Source organism: Serinus canaria, chromosome 7 (assembly GCF_022539315.1).
Source record: "Serinus canaria isolate serCan28SL12 chromosome 7, serCan2020, whole genome shotgun sequence".
Classification (NCBI taxonomy): domain Eukaryota; kingdom Metazoa; phylum Chordata; class Aves; order Passeriformes; family Fringillidae; genus Serinus; species Serinus canaria.
Window position 1 is genome coordinate 29,800,416 of NC_066321.1, and position 15,239 is coordinate 29,815,654.

Sequence of the window (15,239 nt, forward strand, 5' to 3'; positions counted from 1 at the left end):
AGACACCCGGCACAGGGGTGGAGGTTGTGGCTGTACCACCAGCTCTCTGCACCTCCCCAGCCGCTGACTCTTTAACCAACCTAAACCCTTTTTCAAACATTTATTTAGCTTGAGAAAATGGTCAATTTCACTTGGAATGTGGTCCTAGCCTATTTAATTAAAAATCAATTCAGCCCGTTATATAAACAAATGAAGGCAAAAGAAAGGCCAAGTCTAGTAAACCTGATTAGAGCAAGCCTGGTCAAACACTCCCAAGTTAAACACCTCAGTCCATCTGCACACAGCCACACTGAGAGTCAGTCCTTTAGGTCAAACCTCACTGGCAACATACACCACTTGGGATATTAACAACATATTTGATATCTGAATGTCCCCTTTTATTTACCTTGGAATAACAGAATCAATTAGGTTGAAAAAAACTTGCAGTCCTTGAGTCCAACCATAAACCTAACACTGCCACATCCACCATGAAACCATGTCCCTAAGTGCCACACACCTTTTTATTTCCCACCTGTTGCAGCATACATCACAGTTGAGACAGCCCTGATGTACCGGATAACACCTCACCACTTCAGAAGGCTTCAAGCATCTGCCCTTATGGTTCTCTAGCCCAGCCTTTTATCCCCTTGATGCATGGCACCTGTGTGCCCTCTGTTCCCTGTGGTGGTTGCTCAGTGCCCCGGGCACTCCATGGCTCATTGCTGTCAGTGCTGCTCACCTGCTGCTCACAGCTGTGCCCACTGGGGATGGGGCTGGGCCACAGCCCCACTCCCAACCACCACAAACTGTGTGCCTACACCCACCTACTTACAACAGCAAGGAAACCCATAACATCTCCTGTCGATGTGATTCACGACCCAGCTGTGTCCACAATGAATTAAATGATTTTTCAGCTTGGACAGGAGAACAAATCCCTTTTTTGGGATGTTCTGCCATGAACAGAGCCTGAGTTGGCATTACAGGAGTGCTGATGTCCTGCTGACCTGAAGATCAGCAGAGACAAATTTCATGCAAACAGCAAAGCAAAAGCCAGTGTCACCCACTTTTACCTTCTGCTACCAACTTCCAGTGACCACAAGGGAGGCTTTTTAATCTCACCAAAGCCTGAGGCACTGTGGTAACATCCATCCTCTTACATCCTCCCTTCTCCCTCCTTTCCAAGGGAAGTCCTCAGCACAGCAAAAAAGAAAACAAGTAAAAATGTAGTATATGCTTAAATATGCTTTCTGCCTTCTTTTTAGAAGAGAAATTTTAGTAAAGGCCCGAGGAGGGACAGGATTCCTCTGGGCATCCCATCCTGCCCAGAGGAAGTGTAACAGCACAGTCCCTGGGGAGCAGGGGTCAGCTGCTGCACTAAGACTTCGATTTCAGCTGGGGAGCAAAGTGTAAAAAAAAACCAAAAAACCAAGAAGTAAAAAGTCAGTGTATTTTGGTTCCTTTCACCAAAGACCAAGATGGTGGTATGGGAATAGCAAATGGGAATTCAAGGTGATCTGCAGAGCAAAAAGGACCTCATGCCTTTTCTTCCTTCTTTGAAATACATAAAAAAGTAACTTTAGAAGATAATTCTTCTGTCTTCTCTTAACAATGGAAAGAAAAATACAATCTTGGCATTTTTGCCCTCAACTACAAAGACTGTGAATTTATTTTTGGAGAAAGCAAAATGGCATCTCAGAACCTAACACATTCAAGACACTGAGTGCTCCAAAAATAAAGCTGAGCATCACAAGGCAGACAGCCCTGTCAGCAGGCTCTGAGTGGGGATCGCCTGCCCCTGTCAGAGCAGATTTCATGAAGCTTGATAGCAAAGGCATCTGGTGAGGGCTCTGCTGTCTAATCCTCAAAGCACACCTGATATTGCAGGAAGAAATCTTGGATGTACTCAATAGTCACACTGTCAGACTGGGGCTCCATTTAGCACCAGGAGCTGCTTCTAGAGAGCTTGAGAAAAACTGACAGAATGAGGAAAGAAGGAAGAAAAAAAGGGAATGAAATTCAGGATGACACTTACATAGATGTAATGGCTAGCAAATGGCTTATTTTCTATCCCTAGAAATATTCCTGTTGAAAAATACTGTATTAGCTGTCTCCCAGTATTGCAGGCTCTTCTTGTCTGTAGGACACTTTGATCTTATACAAAGTACAAGGCAAACATGGCCCTTACAGTGGAAAATTGGTGGGATTGGATAATTTCTGGAATCAGTACTCAAAGTCATTACAATGGCATATAAGGCTTTAAAATATGCATTGGGTTTTCCTGAGTAAATCAGCATTTACATGATGAGAGCACAGGGGGAAATCCTCGAGACACCACTGAGGAATTTGTTCATTTGTCATTACTGAGCTTTGATAAATGCTCCTTAATGTGTTTCCTTCACTCCTGGAAGTTGCCATCGTTTTACAGGGACTGGGTGTGCCCCAGCCTCAGGAGAGATGTGCTGTAGCAGGCAGCCCCAGCAGAATTGTCACTCCTGTGGGTAACAGTCAGAGCACCCTGTTCCCCCTCCTCCTCACAGCCCAGTCATCAGCACAACATCCCTACACATGCCAGAAATACAGAGGCAAGGGTTGTTTCCACTGCATCCCAGTATGAGGATGAACCATGGAGCACCCTGACCCTCATGTTTTGCTCCCTTTGCACTGCTGAAGAAAAGGAGAGCATTTGGGGGATGCAGAGCCTGGCTCTGCTGCAGCAGCTGGCTCACAAACAAGGCAGTTCTTACTGCAGGAACCCCCTGCATTTTGTCTGTTGGAGTAATTTGTGTAGGAATGATGACACTGTCATTAAGGGTAGATGTTAATAGCGATATCTACACAAAGAGTGTAATTTCAGCTGCTCTGTTCAGGCTGTAGCCCACAAACATCAATAAGCAGGGTGAATAAATCCACACATGTCCCTGTGGGATCACTCCCCTGACTTGCTTTTCATCCAAAACCCTGGTGAACTAAAAGCTACAGTCACCTCCACTGCAACCTGGTATTTAGGCTTGTGGAAAAACAATAAATCTTTACATTCAGAGAAAGGGCTCAGGATGTTACCCAGCATTCCCTGACCTCAGGCACAGCCTCTGCTCCCATCCTCTTTGTGGCCAAGAGCCCAGGGTTCCCCAGCCAGCCATTCTAAACCTCCCAGGCACTGCAAGGGCACCTAGGGCTATCAGTGTTTCTGCTTCGCTTTTCACCTGAGCTTCTCTGTTCAGGGGCTCTGTAACACCCATTAATTACTACTCTGAGCAGTGTGATGGATTGGGATGGGTTTGGGCTTTGGAGAGAGAGTGGGGCACAGCAGTTCTGTGGGATCCAGCTTTCTCCATGCCTGCATCTCTTCCCCTCGCTCAGGCGGAAAACAACAGCTGTGACAAGCGGGGGAGCAGCATCGCCCACTCCCTACTCCCACTCACACCGGGAAGAAAACAGCCTGCTCTCAGTTCCTCCTCACTTCTGTCGGCTTCCAGCAGTGCCGGGCTGCCAGCGGGGCAAGAAGTCGTGTCAGCAGAGCGGGTGCAACTCTAAAGCTAAGGGGAGGTCACTGGTTAAACATCTCATTGATTCTCTTCCAAGGACAGGAATTACAGAGTGCCTGCGGCGCTTGTAAATTGTCATTGTTGAGGGATGAAGTTCACCTGTAGTAGCCAGCCATGAGCAGAGATTTTGTCAGAGTCAATGATTAGTTATTTATTTCCCTGGATTTCTACAATATTAAGGTGCCACCCATGCAAAAAGCTCTGGGCTCAGTGCCATGATTTAAAACATGCACATCCACCCCCTGTCAGCCTCACCCCCAGCAACACCCAGCTGTGAGCCTTGGGTGGGGAGAAAGAGAAGGAGGAGAAAAAATAAAAGGAGAAAAGCAAAACACAATCCCCTTGGCCAGCCCACCCTTCTCTGGGAAGAGCAGGTTCTCCTTCTAATGCTCAGGTACCTATATTCTCTCAGGACACAGGGCAACCCCTGCAGCCTGGTGCTAGCTAACAGCACTGCCACAGCCTCACCCTTTCAGCCAGGCTTGGCCAGGGCCTCCTCACATCCCTGCAGGTCACAGGGATGCAGGTGGTGGGGCCAAGAACAAGATCTCTAAATCCTGGTTTGTGAGCAGTTAAACCAGGATGGGAGACCGTCTGCAAGGCGAGGGAGAGCTTTTTCTCAAGCCAGGAAAGGGAACAGTGCCTCTTAATATAGCAAGGGGAGTAATATAAAAAGAGTCTTCCCTATCTCCCACCTCCCATCCCTCCTACATCCTGACTTATTTTAGTGCCTGGATACACCCCGGCATGCAGAAAACCATTAGGGTTGCCAAACGCCTGTTTCAGGAGACAATTTACATACACAAAACAATTTTGGTTTTGTTTGCTGCTCCTCACTGGAGCACCTGTGGCTAAGGCTGGCCAGCAACCCTGCTGAGAGCTCCTGAAGTTCTAGCAAACTTTGCCTGCTGGCTGGGAGCAGACTGGGCCTCCTGGCCCCACATCCCAGGAGGCCTCTCTGGTCCTGGCCATGCCTCCAGATGTGCTGGTGGCCAGGCTGCAGGGACATAGGGAAGGGCCCTATTGGGTCCCTGCCTGCCCTGGACCTGCCAGGGGACAAAGCAGGGATGTTTAATGGGTCATGGCCACACAACACCACGGCTGGCAGCAACACAGACTCTTTGATTTTGGACTGAGGACAGCGAGACCCCAGCTATGGTGGGCTGAGGAAACCTCCCCTCCCACACCAGCTCTCTGTGTCCCAGGGAGAGACATTAGTCAGAGCCACAAGGTGAGGTCACAGAGTCACATACTGAGACCACAGGGCCTGTTTACATACAGCTCTGGAAAAAGCCTGAGCAAAGAAAACCCTTCTTTTTGGAAGAAATCCTGCAGCTTCCCCATGTTTCAGTGGTGGCCAGCATCCCCCTCCTAGTTCCAGCAGAGCAAAGCTCTTGACCTGTCCCCTGGTACAGGGCACATCTGCCAGAGCATCTCTGCATCCCAAGAAGTTGCGCACTGAGGACCCCAAGCTAAGGACAGCTGTTCCTTAATTTTTGGTCAAACTAGATATTTTCTGTCACAAAGGCACTCACAACAGAATTCAGCTGTTGGTGAAACATGCATACTGATGAAAGCTGCCACTTTATAAATGAAGGCTCCTCCATTAAAAAAAAAAAATCTTATTTTATGGAGTTTCATTCTAATAATATTATTTTTACCTATTAAATTACATGTCAGAAGTAGTTACTCTATCATGTCATATTATGACAGGAATAATAGTTGAAATATTCTCCTTTTACTTGCCATTACAATCACAAAGAGCAGCTGTTATCTGGTGCTGTTCAAGACATCTTTTCTTTGTTCTAGATCAAAGTGGCTCCTGTTTGTGCCCCAGCGAAGTCGTCAAACCATTTTGTTACAACATGAACATGAGCCACTTTGATCTAGAAACAAAGGCAAGGGAGATTAATCAGTATCTAGCCAAACCACTCTTAATTAAAAAATTAAAAATAAGAATAGCTGAAGCTCTTACATCATACTATGATGTGTAGGTAATTGTAAGGCATGTAATGCACTGCCTTTACAGGGATGACACAGAAATTGGAATGGCAAAACATCCACACACACTAAGCAGATTTTCCTCAAGCGTTCTAAAATTACAAAAAAAAATTAAAAATAAAATAATTTTTAAAATAATAATTAGAAAAAGATTTCCCCAAAATTCCAGTTTATGAAAAACTTAAAATATTTGGGTTTGTTCTAATTCAGCAGCTACAGATTATTTTCCTTTGTGACATTTTATAAGAATCCTGAAATCCAACCCCAGTCTTTATCTCTCTATCATATGTTGGATTTATAAAATACCATCTTCACATAATGTCTGCTGATTTGGTTAGTGATGTATTATTACAGAAGTTTGTTGAATTCTTTCTGAACCAGCTGATCTCTAAGGACAAAAAGAAATATCAGATTTAGTAAATCCAGAATATTTCAAAGGCATGTTTCTGTCCCATCAAGAAGGTCCTAGATAAACTCATATTTTTCTTCAAATTGACAATACATTTATAAATTAAAATCACAAAACAAATTATCATAATACTTTGATAAAATATTTGTGCATTAATTGTATAAGGTTTTTAAAAGGTAAAAATACATTCCTGAATCCTCAATTTCTAGATCAAAAGATTGCAGGTTTAGGGATGAAGTAGTACTCCCTTGTTTTTCTCATCAGCTACTGGCCACCTCCTTTGCTGAGTAGGAGAAAGAAGAGCCCCAGCAGTTCCACTGTGCAGAAGCCTTGCTGGAGGCTTCAGGGGCAGAGGGAGAAGTCTGAAGGACCAGGGGTTTGTGTTCTCCTCTGGTGGTCCTTAATAAACTTTGTCTCCTACCCCTCTGCTTTCCCTTTGATTTGCTGTCCCTCAGCCTTGATCACTGCTTTTTTTTATGCAAACACAAAGCCACATATTTTAAAGGACTGCCTCAGCACTCCAGCAGATGCAAAGCACAACAGCTGGATATTAATGCAGCTTGGCATCACAACCATTTGGGGCCTTTTTTTCCCTTAATTAATGCTCTACCATATTACAACAAGGAAACAGTTTCTCTTCTTTTATTACCATCCTATCCCTGAGCTAAGTATTAAATAAGACTTAATTTAATTAGTTCTTATATTTTCTCCCCTTGCAAGATTATTCAGTAACACGAGGTTCCTACCCAGCTCCCTTTCTTGCAGGCAGATAGAAATCCTGCTGATGGTGGTGGGAACACTCCAGACACCTAATTTACATGCAAGACAGATTACTGGGTTATGAAAAGTATTTTCAGTCAGTCCTGTGGTTCACCTTTTGCTTTGCCACACATTCCCAAGCTGCCCTGCTCTCCCTGCCCTTCTGCTTTGTGTGGGGATGCCACCAGCTTCAGACCTCACTCCCAGCACCACCAGGCTTGTCCCACCTTTGGGACAGCTCCAGAAAAATGAAAGCTGTGAACTTTAGGTTCAAGGGTTATATCCTGGCATCCCCTTATCCTGCTGGCATTGCTTCTTTCCCTCACTCCCAGCTTTTCTCTGCAGACTAGATGAGCCAGTTTTCCTCAAACCGGTGTTTTGAAGGAAGGAAATGCCTCCGGTCTCCACTCCTAAGCACATTCCTCTTTAGAGTGGACCACTGGTGTTCTCAGACTTCCTGGACATTTGGATCCAGGTGACATCCTGCTAGCTCCTTCATCAGTCAGCCCACCAAACTCCTGGCTGGACACCAGGACTGGAGCATCTACTGCATTCCCATACTCCACCACTAAAATACCCAATTGACCGGGTTGCTGCCCCAACAGACCAACTCTCATTCCATCAAAGGGAGGCTTCTTCTGGGATTTGAAGTCACAGAGTCACTGCTGTGTGTGCCCAAGGTAGAACCTGACCAAGGGGCACCTAGAGGGATGGGACTGCTGGAACAAAGATCTCCAAGGGGCACAAGCTGCATCAACAAGGGTTGGAGCAAGCCTGAGTCTCATCCCAAATCTCATCTTGAGTGGGAACAGCAGTGAAACAGGGCTGTACCTCCAAGTGAGCCCTACACTGTCCCTGGCACTTGCTCTGGGCAGTGAGCTGTAACAGCAGCTGCTGAGGATGCTGCTGAAGGGTTTGACACCACTCACATTTGGACACTGCCGATCTTAATCCAACCCTTGGGTGACCAGGAGCAGCAATACATGCCTGGCAGCCTAGAGTAGATCTGGCTTTTGAAATCCTGCAGGTGTTTTGACTTAGAAGTGCACATCTCATCCTTTTTAGGCACAATAAATTACTGACATGTTGTGATTAGTCACTCAATATCAATTGATGTTCACAGCCAGCTTGGATGGAGCACAGAAAGCAAAGCCCTTGCAAGGAGCCCTTGGGAAGGGGATGCACAGTGTCATGTCACACAGGTCATCTTTAAGGAAGAAAAAACCTGTCCCAGGTTTATTAGCTAGGCAGTGCCTGCTCCATGAAGCACACACATCCAGCCAAAAATGGGGAACATCACCTTGAAGCAATAAATTACAGCAAAACCCAGAGCCTCAGGACAAACGCAACCAAGAGAATGACCAGGTCCCAGCTCTGGGGCTTTCATTCAGTCCAGAGCAGAAAACCCATGGGCTGAGTCAGGCTGTGAGTCACATCCATCGATTTCCCAGCACTCCTGCCACCAGGCTTGCCTGAGCAGGGGCTACAGCCTGCCTGCTGCTGGCTCTGCCCCCAGCACCCACCTCAGCTCTGCCTCTGAGCACTCTGCCTGCAGGAGACTGAGAGCAACACCCCCAGAGAGGAGCAAGAATTCTGGCCATGAGCAGTGTCAGGAGGAGACATCAAATGGCAGCAGCACTATAAGGGGAAGGGAGAGATTGATGGGAAGGGTGAAGAGGCAGAAGAAGCCTGGGCAGGAGTGGGTGCCTGGTCCAGGTACTGGTGACAGCACACAAGGAGGCTTTGGAGTCTGAGAAAAGCACTCTGCAAAAGGAAAAACACATTCGAGCAGCGAGGTGAAAGGTCTGGAAAAAGCGGCGAGCGAGAGAGAAGGAGTAGGAGGAAACGTGGGCGTAGAAGTAGGTGGTGCCACATAGCAAGTTTCTGATGTAGCCGGGAAAGGCATCCAGAGCTCCCAATTTCCAGGCCCACACCTTCACCAGGAGACCATCTGTGCTCTCCCAGGGGGAAGGAGCCCCTGGGTCAGGCAAGAGCGTTTTCCTCATTCTGCAAAAAATAGCAGGCGATGCCGAGGCGCGGAACAGCGCTGCTTCCCAGGGTTCCTATGCTGGCAGTGACGCTCCCAGCTGGGTCTGTGCCTGCAGAACCCACTCTGTGGGAGAACTGCATCACTGCTCTGGGACCTGCCATACTCACCTGCCTCCTGAAATGTCGTCCCTGCTGATGTTTTAAAAGCACTAGATGATAGCTTGGCATTTTTTCTCTCAGTGCGCAGCCATAGGTAATCCAATTCCTTCATTTGGAGCACTTCAATGAGGATTTTAGGTTGGACTTTTTTTCTGTTTTAAGATTGTCTTTTAATAAGAGAGTCATTCCCCCAGATTCTGTTGAATGCAGACTAGAGCAAAGCAATGAAACAGTACAGTGGTGGGTCTCTTCTTTCCATTTTTTCTTTTTCCCTCCAGCCTTAATTGAAAGGAAAATTCTAACAATTCTGAATAGAACTTCCTTTTCCTGGTATCATTTGTGTTTGTGAGAGCAGGCAGAACACTCACCTGCTTCCCCAAGTCCTGATGCTGGGGTACCATGTGGAGGACTCACAGGCAGAGTCAGGAATGCCTTCAGTGCAGTGCTCAGCTGCAGGGAGGGCACATCCCCATTTCATTGGCCTCACTCCCTGCAGGGCCCCATCCAGCACAGCCTTGAACACTTCCAGGGATGGGACACTCTCAGCTTCTCTGGACAGCCTATGACAGAGCCTTATGGGGAACAATTCCTTCCCAATAACTAATCTTAACCTGCCCTCTGTCAGTCTGAAGCCATTACCCGTTGTCCTGCCACTACCTGCCCTTTCCAACAGTCCCTCTTTAGCTCTCCTGTAGGTCCTCATTAGGTATTGAAAGGCTGCTGTAAGGGTCCTCAAAGCTTCCTCTCTTCCAAGCTGAACTATCTCAACCCATCTTCATTGGAGAGGTGGCCCAGCCCTTTGACCACATTTGTGGCTCTCCTCTGAACTCATTCCATCAGGTGCATGTCCTGAGGTTTAGGTGTGCGAGATCAGGAGACTGAAATAAGGTGCAGTGGTTATGAAAGTTGAGATGTAGCTCATCTACAAAAAGCAAGGCACCTCTGGCAGGCACTTAGTTGCACCCCATGGGGTTGGGAGCAGGGTCAGCAGCAGATGACACATCCAACCCCTTCCTCAGCAAGGCTGCAGAACTGCCCAGAACCCCTAACAATGCACACATCAAAGTGCTTTGCAAATACCACAGCCCATGAGAAGCAAAACATGTCCCATTACTTTAACAAAGAGTGTGTAGAGCAGGGGGAGAGATGGCTGTGCAGCCTCGCTGCCAGGCAGAGGCAGGACACAAGGAACCCAGGCAGTGTCAGTCCCTCAGCGTCCCCTGCCAGCAGCACACACCTCCTGGGTGCACAGGGCTGCCAGAAGCTCCAGCACAGCCACAGCAAGAAGCAGACCAAATCAGCCTCTCGCCACCCCATGGGAACGCAAACTTTTGACACCATTGGAGAGCACCCTTCAATGTGAGCTGTGTATTTGCATGTCTCTGTTCTCTCCCTGTGAAATGCAGGGCCCAGTTTTGCTGTGTTACCTATAATAAACATTTAATGCCATGCATTCAGGATCCCTTGTTTGCCCTGTAGAAAGTTTCTCTTCATGCATCAGACTTGGAGAACAAAGCCTGGACTGTTTAGCCGCAGGATTTAACCACCTGTTGTAATACCTTGTTGATCTAATCTTTTGTTTTAATTAAAAGACTTTCAGTTGGGTTTGAAGGATTTTTTCCACCATGCATCCAATGCCAGCTTGCCACCTGCTTCACTGGCTCTGTCTTGGCTGTGGAGTTCTCATCGATCCTTTCATTGCCTCCAAAGGCATGAAAATGGATAGAAAACAAACAAATCCACCTCAGCAAGTGTCCAGCCTGACACCCAGCACTGTCTGGCCACTGCTGGGCACAGCAAAGGGTGAAATGAAACAGCTGCCACGAGTGGGGAGCCAACAAAGCAATCTGCAGAGTGTCTGCTGCTCTCCAGGCCAGCTCATCTCTATTTGAGGGAAGAAACCTTTGGGCAGTGAGATGGGATCCCAGTCCACCGACACCCAGGGGATTGCTTTGGCCACCAAGAGAAAGATGTTTGTGTGAGGTTGAGATGTAAACTTGGTTTCAAGCTCTGACATGAATTCTCCTCTATCTCATAATTAAAACATACACAGCTACTCAGGAATCTCCTGCAGTGGATGCATACTTTAAGATGGCCACTTTGAATATCATTTTGACTTTTTTCCTCCACAGATTTAAATAAAATCCAGACTCCACCAACCAGAAGAATTAGTTTTAGCCTTTTGAGTAGGTCACTTCAGAAGAGCAAAATCAGAAAATCAAAAAGCAATATTTCAGAAAATCAAAAAACAATATTTCAGAAAATGCGCCCCTCCCACCCCACCCCACTCCACCACCACCACTGCAGCCATGCAGCAGTGCTGCCTTCCCCAGCCAGTCACAGCAGTTCCTTGGTAAGGTACACTCCACTGTCCTTCCCATTCGCAATTCTTTGGTCCTATCAAGCTTCAAAAGCTTTTCTTATCCTTCTGAGGAGCACAGTGACAAGCCCTTCAAAACTGGCCACATGCCTAACACACCAAAATAATTTGAAAACTCTTTATTCACACTGTTTCTGGCACTTCTGCCAGTGCTACCAATGCAGCAGGGAATCCAGCATGGCCCCAACCATCCCTGTGGAGCCACCTTCGGCTAACACAGCCACCACCACCTGTGAGAATGAAACATTATCCAAGAAGAGAGCAAGCAAGGCTTTGGGAATATCGAGTGACTGCATTTTTCCTTGCCTTTCCTCTGCTTTGGCAAAGAGGCATGTCAAAAGCCAAGACAACTTCGGTGCCATCACCACCCATAGGATCCAACACTCTCCTCTGCTTCTCTGGAGGTGGCTGCTACTGGGAAGCAGCGGGTCTGGCCAGTGGGAAAAGGGGACACAGGGAGGTGGCAGCTCTGAGCCCGGCACGCCGTGCCGCCGAGACCTGTCAGGATGTGTCACAACACGCAGCGTGTCGTGCCTCACTGCTCTGTCGAGCAACAAGCCGGAAAAAAAAGGGAACAAAAAAAAGGGATTCGGATCTAATACATGAGTGGGCCGGTATGTGCAAGAGAGATGAATATGAAGTAAAACATGCTGGATGCTACAGTAATAACCGGGCTCACTCGGGGAGGCTGGAAGGGAGCCAGGGAGGGGAGATACGAGAGGGATGCTCTGAGCTCAGTCTGTGCGTGGTGGAGAAGCTGCAGCTCCTGAATGAGTGCAAGGCAGATCCCGAGGCTGCCGTGTAGGCGTCAGGCTGACACCGCTCCACCAAAACCAGTGGGAGCCCACGTCAACCCCAGGCTGGGGCCGTGCCCCCTGCCAGGCTCAGCAGTTGGTTCACCGGACACCCAGAGTGTGGGGGGAAAGCTGGATATTGTCCTTTAAAAATAAGGTCGTTCTCATGCATGTGTCAAGTCCAGCGAACTGTGGTGCCAGGCAGAGATGGGTGACCTCAACAGGTCCCTGCGAAACACAAGAATGTGTCCCCCAATATTTCTATAGTAAGGGTGGGACCAGCTCACACTTCATTTTATGGCAATGCTGAACCTAAGGGTCCCTCTGGTAGTGCCTTCGTGTCCATGCAAATCCCGTTTTGGTGACCAGTGGGAGGAGAACAGAGGTGGCAGGCAGGCACCCACTGCCGAGCAGCATCCCTGCCTCCATTCCCTGCCTGCTGGGAGGAAGGGCTGCCTTCCCCAGGTCCCGTGGGCGTTCACATGGCCCCTTCGCAGCAGCCAAGCACACATTTACTAAGAGCAGACTTCTAACGCCATGGGGATGAGTCATTACGGGGTTTCAAAATGCGTAAATATGATCACATCCTAATTCAGTGTCACAACGAGCTACCCTGCATCTGCGGGTTACTCGGCTCCACAGAAACCTCGGAAATTCCTGCCCAACCTTATGATGCAAAAATTCATCTAAATTCGTGTCACTGCATGTAGAGAGTTAATGCGGGTTTTATTTTTATTTTTTTAATTTTGGCACTGGATTTCAATGGAGGCTTATCTGCAGTGTTACAACCCGGTTCTGCTGTGTTTTGCATCACGAATTTACAACCGAGTAATAAGTAAACACAAGAATTTTTGGCTTGGATTTTCCAAGGTGATTAAATAATTTTCTAAATAGCTTTGAGAGTGAAGCTGTCTGAAATCCCCAAGGTAACAGGAAATTGACTGCATCCCCATACGCTCCATAGACATAGGAGGAATTCAAATTTACTGAGAAGTAATATAAAATATTTAAGAAAGCAAATAGAATTGAATAAAACCTCTTACAATGTAAATTAAATCTGCCCAAACCAGCAGTGATTACCTTTGCTGCCATGGCTCCTCCAGAAACTCAGTATGTGCCCCGGGCTCCACACGGCCCCTGCCTCACCAGCACCCATCACAGACAGTGTGCAACTCAAACAAATATGACTTGACGACCTCCAAATATTTTTTTTCGTGGTCAAAAGCAGTATTTGTTGCACACTTACCCAAAGAACAGGAAGACAGGAGCATCAGGACTCAGGCTGAGTGGTGGTTTTGAAGTCAGCAGGTGTCTGGAACACTATCTGATGACCCAAAGATTTGGCAGTGGCCTACGTTAGGGCTTCCTAAGCTTTCCCACAGTGGGAACCACCTCCAGCATCCCCCTCAGCCCTGAAGCACTGCCAGCTCACCCAGGCACGGCCAGTCAGCTGGAGCCCTGTCCTCGGCTGAGAGCCACAGCCCAAAACCCCGTGCGGAGCGGCCTCGCCCCTGCCGGGGGCTGCAGGTGCAGGTGAGGGGCAGGGCAAGCAGCCCCACCTGGGGCCTTCATCCCGGCTCAGCCAGGCAGGGGGAGCCCAGAGCCACCGGGGGAAGGGCTCTGGGAAGCCATCCCTCCTCAGCAGCTCGAGGAAATTCATATTTCATGTTCTGCTCCTTCTCTGCCCACGGAGTTCTTTCTCGTGGTGGTGCGTAGGTGTATGTGAGGGATTTATCCTTTCCCCACTGAATCACTGCAGCACAACATCTTTTCAACCCTTCTGTACAGCACAAAAGAGCCTCTCGGCATTTCTCCTCATTTTCCTGCTTAAGGAGACAGCCAGCAAGCTCCACAGTGCGACCCCCTGGCACTCCAGCTCTAGGCTGGGACAACACGAGTCCTGCTAGCTCTGGCTGGGGACATGTCTGGGGGGGCAGACACCCCTCCTCCTGCCAGTTTGCACCCCAGAACCACATCCTGATGCCAGCGTGAAGGTGCCTGGAATGATGCTGCTTGTTCAGCTGGAAAACAGCTCCACACTGAAGGGAAGGAGCAGAGCAGGGTGCACGGAGCGTGCTGTGCTCCCCTCACAGCCTCAGGGGCCCAGATCCAAACCAGAGAGATCCCAAGTCCCAATTGCCACAGTTACAAGCCTTCCTGCTTTAACCAGGACGCTTCCATCAGGTCTGATACTGGTGCTGTGTATGAGTTCTCTGCATTTTGAAAGGAAAATGGGGAGGAAATGAGTTCTGCAGTTGTTACTCATTGCCGTGAGTGAGGCTTAGCCACAGACAAGGGCCTTCCTAGCTCACCCTCACATCAACTGCTTCTTTAGGAAAAGAGAAGAGCTTTGGCAGGAAGCCAGCAATAAAATCTAGATTTTGGCTGTACCTCCTGAAGCTTCAAGTGAGCATTAATGACCCCTCTTTCCAGCCAAGGATGTCACAGCTTTGTAAGACACTGACTCTGTGGGCAGGCCTCAAGCAAACCTGTGGGCTCCAGCAGCACGGTGCCCTTCCAGCACCACTGGGATCTTACTGAACTTTGGCAGCCACTGCTCAGCCCACAGCAAATTAGAAAAAATAGACATCTAAAGGTTTTCCAGTCATACTTGCGTGCAGCTTGGCAGACCAATAAAATGGCTGTTCCCCCCCCATCCTTGTACCTTCAACACAAGAGTGTGTAGCTGTTCCCTTCTCCTCTTTCCCAGCACAGGGCAAGATTGCACTGAAGTGCCAGGTAAGAGCCAGCAAACACTGAGCCACTGGTCCAGAATTCCCATGTTTACTCTCCCCTGAACCTGGAGAAGGCAGGGGGATTGCACCTACTCTGACCCCATCTCTGCTTCACATCACTCCTGACTTCCATGCCATCTCAGCAGTCTGGATGTTTTGAAGGTTTATGGAGGGTTGTCCTCCCTGCCCCCTGACTTCTCTTTGAAGTTTTTGCTGCTTTTCCCTTTTTGTACCTCATCTTCCCTCCAGTTTCTGCACCCTAACAACCTCCCAGCAGAAAGCAAGGTGGGAGAGGGTGGATCACCAAGGCACCCCCATGCCAAAGAGCACTCACACACGCCTGCCATCCCATCCTAGCAGCTCTGTGCTGATTGCAGCCCTGTGCAAACGAGCGCACGCAAAAGCAGGAGCACAGGCGGTGGGAAGGGAACTCAGCACCTCAGTGCTGCAGACCCTGCCCAGGCTTTAGTTCCTCCCTCCTGCCTGGGC